This window comes from Capricornis sumatraensis, chromosome 7 (assembly GCF_032405125.1).
Source record: "Capricornis sumatraensis isolate serow.1 chromosome 7, serow.2, whole genome shotgun sequence".
In the NCBI taxonomy this organism is placed as follows: Eukaryota; Metazoa; Chordata; class Mammalia; order Artiodactyla; family Bovidae; genus Capricornis; species Capricornis sumatraensis.
This window is the reverse complement of record NC_091075.1, coordinates 32,201,175-32,205,949: the sequence shown is the minus strand read 5'-3', so window position 1 is coordinate 32,205,949 and position 4,775 is coordinate 32,201,175.

Genomic DNA, 4,775 nt, shown 5'->3' with positions numbered 1-4,775 from the left:
GCAATAGAACAAGGGCTTCTGGTTTCAGCCCTGCCACAAACTTGCCATGTGATGTGTAAATTAACTAGCCCGGAGGTGACTTTTCTCATCTATTAAATGAGTAAGTGACCAGATATTTCTTAAATTTCCTTTTCTCTTCATTTAATCGAGATAACATTTCAATTAGGTAAACATATGATTAGTTTCGACAAGAAGAATAAAAATATATGCTTAATTTATTTTCTAATTATACTGTAGACATTATATGTGGTACAGTAGATGATGGTGACCTTGTTTATATCACCTACAAATTACATAGTCATGGCTTAGATTTTACCCTTAATTTAAAAAAAATAAAATTTAAATTGTCATCATTGCAAATCTAGAAGTATTTCATGTCATATGTTGATTCATATAATTTCCAGATTATATTTTAGCCTCTTTCAGAAAGTGCTTAATTTGATCTGATTAATATTATACTTTCCTGTGCACTTTAATCAGTCTAGAAATGGATTTATTCATGTTGAAACATTTCTTTGTGGTCAGTTAGTCAGTCAGTGCAGCCTTATTCAGTGAGGTGCAATATTAAAAACAATTGCAAAAGTGCTCTCCTACGTCTTTTGGTTATTCATAGTATGTAGTAATTCAGTTTTATAAAGCTTGATTAAATGACATTAAGGTATGACTTTTATAAAGGGTTTGAAATTATATTGTTTGGCCAAAACAAAGGCAGTGTTTCCTTTCTTGGCTTCCATTCCATCCAGCCCCCCTTTCCTCCACCTGCTTGAGGAAAACTGTATTTCTTCAGACAAATCTCATAATTGCCCTTCTGTGCCTGATTTGGGCCTCAGGAAAGGCCCATAGCATCTGTAAAGCTGGCAGAAAAATGGTATTTCCAGGCAGGCACAGGGTTGCTGGGTAGTGAGCCAATCCACAGCTTTGTCTGAGCAGCTGAGAACTTTGCCGGAGTATTACCACGGTGTTCAGTAACACGGACCTGTGCCATGAGCAAGTAAAGCACTGAGCAAGTGTCAGGGTCAATATTTATAGACCACTACGTAGCTGCCTTGCAGAGAGAGAAAACGAGAGAGAAACACGCACACAGAGGGCAGGGAAAGAAAGACTGTACTGGAGGGAACTTTAATTTCCCAGGTTTTTTTCTTAAAACATTCTTTTTGATTGTCAGGTTCAAACTTCTGCTGAATCACAAGCATTTCCCGTTGAGCTATGACAAGAGAGGATACAAAAAGTTAAACAAGCAAGCCTGTCATACATAGAAGGTAAGTAATTAGCCAGCTCAGTCTTGCTTTTGCTCGTAAACTCCATCTCCCTTTTGGCTGCTCAACATCAGTAAGCAAAGGGCTGTGTGACATGTTAAAGCTAATGAGGAAAGGCTGCCTGCTGGTTGAGAGTGTTCTTGGTGGCAGTGTATTTTTGTGTTCTGCTCTTAAAGAATGTTGTGTAGGTTCAAAATACAGAGTCGTGGGCGGTGGGAATGTCTCTTGAACACTTATTCCGTGATGTGTCCTGTTAGTAAATTTCTGTGTCTTCATTCTCTCAGACTTGAAGTCTTCTGATTTGTAAATTTGTGTTTACTTTTTATATTGGTATTAAAACATGATTATTAGTAAGTTTATAGTGGATGCTGGTTTAGAAATGGAATAAGGGAGAAATTCAGATGAGTGGGTGAAGATGTTGTTGACTCTGTGAAAATGTGTAGACTGTGAATGTGAGATGTGAGAAACATAAGGTCTTTTTGAAAGAAATCCAGTGTCCATTCAGCAGTGCATTAAAATGAAATAATGACTACTTCTGGGAACAGAGAAAAGCGGGAGTGATGAAAAGTCAGAACAGGCTTCTTAATCCAAGATGCAAAGGACTCAGTGTTTAGGAGAATTTCTCTGCTTGTCTAAGTGCCCTGCTAGATTGGGTCCTCACAAAATGTGGTTCTTTACTAAAGACATTAAGTTAACATCCCCTGCTCCACATCATAGTTTTTTCTTTTTTCCCCCCTTTCATCACAGGTAGCACTTTGACCCATGATTCTCTGTGTGACTATAGTGCTTTTGTATATTCACTTATCATCATTGTTTTGCATAACCCAGATTGACATTAAAAGCAGTGTTGCTAAAGGGGACAGAAAGTACTTGGTTTCTATGTGTTTTCTGATTTAGGACACCCATGAATTGATACACTTGTGTTTTATGTCTGCTGCACATGATTTGGAAAGTGATATGTTGCTTTATGGTAGGTTTGGCATTAATTAGATGAAATTTGTCAACCGACAGATTGAAAATTTCCCTGTAGGTTTTTTAGTTGTGGAATAACACTAGTGTGGTATTTAAAAATTTTAGGTTGGATGATAGATGGTGATTACAGTTCCAAAGATTTTTTTTGTATTACATAGATAAGTTAAAAACAAAGGTAACATGAATGCTGCAGTAGAGCTTAAACTGCAGACCAATAGAGATACAAGAAAAAGCTAGTACTCTGGATAGGCTTTGTATTAGAGTTAATATTCAGGAACCAGCTCATTCTAAAACTAGACAAACTTATGTCCAAAACAGTAGGTGGAATATCTTAAGTAAATATCTTTAAATGAAGCCAGTAGTTGTAGAATATCATTGCTGTTGAATCACATAAAAATTAAAAATAATGCAAAATGCTTCAAAATCAGTTTTACTAATTCAGATGTGCTTTAAGGCTAATCTATCTAAAGTTAAACTGTATTTGACTTTCATTTAGTGCTTGTTTTAGCCTCTGCATCAAGCATCTTTTTTTTTTTTTTTTTTACTTTTTAAGGTATTGGCTACCCTTTTATTAATGGGTTTATGTAGACTTTTGTTTATTTTGAAAATGCAACCATGGTTGATTTAGAATGGTGTTTCTCAAAATTTTCCTTGCTAATACCTTTGGGTAATAACTCTTGATCAAGATTGTAATTTCAGGTCTTTAATATCTTTTACTGATTCATTTTATATGTTACATAAATAACATATTCAATCAGTGATAATTGACTTCTTAAGCCTTTTAAAATTTGTTTTATTTTTATTTGTTCTGGTATCTTGTTTCTGAAGTACCCTATGGAAACTTTGGTCAGAAAGCAAGCTAACAAAATTACTACAATAAAATAAAGTTTTCCCTTTAATCAAAAGAGGAAATAGAAAAGTGTGGTATAGATTGACAGTGTCTAAAATAGAATGTGTATTGGTTGAAGACTGGTTGAGCATTTTAAAACTTGAAACACTATCTCAATATTATTTTTGACTTTAATGTCAACCCTAATATTGCTTATTTATCATATTTGTAAATAACATTTCGTACTTAAGTAGAAGCATTAGTCACTCAGTTGTGTCCAACTCTTTGTGACTCCATGGACTATAGCCCACCAGGCTCCTCTGTCCGTGGAATTCTCCAGGCGAGAATACTGGAGTGGTTAGCCATTCCCTTCTCCAGTGGATCTTCCTGACCCATGGATTGAACCCAGGTCTCCCACCTTGCAGGTAGATTCTTTACCATCTGAGCCACCAGCCACGGTGAAATGGGGAAGCATTTCATACATAGACATATTATAAAAACGGATAGGATCTTTTGTATCATGTTTTAACTATCTGTTGAAGTAAAGTTAGTGAATTTAGCTTAAAATGTTAATATTAGCCTCCTGTCACGGCCCCTACGTCATCTGCTGTACTCCTAGTCCATATGCTATAGTACTTTTAGAGGGAGCCGTCTCCCACCGGGATGAACTCTCTGCTTTCTCACTAAAGCCCTCTGATCCCTGGCCCTCTTGCTCATAGATAGCGGTCAGGCTTCTTGGCATAATGAGTCCCTTCTTAATGAGTCCCTTCTTGAAGAGTCCCTTCTGATCTGGCTGCTACTTTTGTTCTATATTCCTCTTTTGCTGTTTGGTCTGGGCTGTTTTCCACATCTCTCTTTTCTCCGTGAGAGTATTCCTTCTCCCTCTGCTTTATGCGCCAACACTATTGGAATATCTTGTATTTCTAAAGCAATCCATGCTCTTTTACTCCTTTCTGGAATTGTTTATGTTGCTTCTTCTGTCATGAAACACCCTCTCGGGTCTTTGCCTTTCAGCCTTAATGAAGTTATCCCTTCCCAGATGCCCTGCTGGTCCACTGTCAGCCTCTATGGTCTGGTCTCCTGTGCAGACCATGGCCTCAGCACTTCTGCAAAGTCAACGATACAATGTTTTTGTCTTCCCATATGAGTTTGTGAGCTATGTACGTAGCCAGGTTTTAAATTTTTATTTATTTAATTTTTGTAGCAGAATTAAAGTTTATTCTACTTTTTCTTACAGCACGAAACTTAAAAACAGTATTATTTAGCATTTAATGTACATGAACTAAGAAAATATGAGAAGCCTAGCTGTCAAATGTATTACATTGTGGAAAAAATGACCTCAAATATATAAAAATGCACAAAGCATTAGTCTTCCTCCATTGCTACTTAGAAAGATATGATTGTTTCTCAGTTTACAAAGAAGAATCAGGACAGTTTAAATTATTAAAAATTTTGCATACAGAACACTGCAGTTGTTTACGTAGGAGGGCATTCTCACCAGCTTCTTCTCTACACAATTGAATATATAATTTTGTATGATTTTAAAATGAATTCTTTTGTGTTCTTCCAAGACCTAACATAAAACAGATACTCAAGAACTTGAACTAAGGAAAAACTTTATCAAATTTATTTTAAACCCACTTTTCTTTATAGAGTTAACTTTAATGTAATTTAAAACCTTGGTTAACTGGATTGAAGGAAAAGCCTCTTATGAAGTT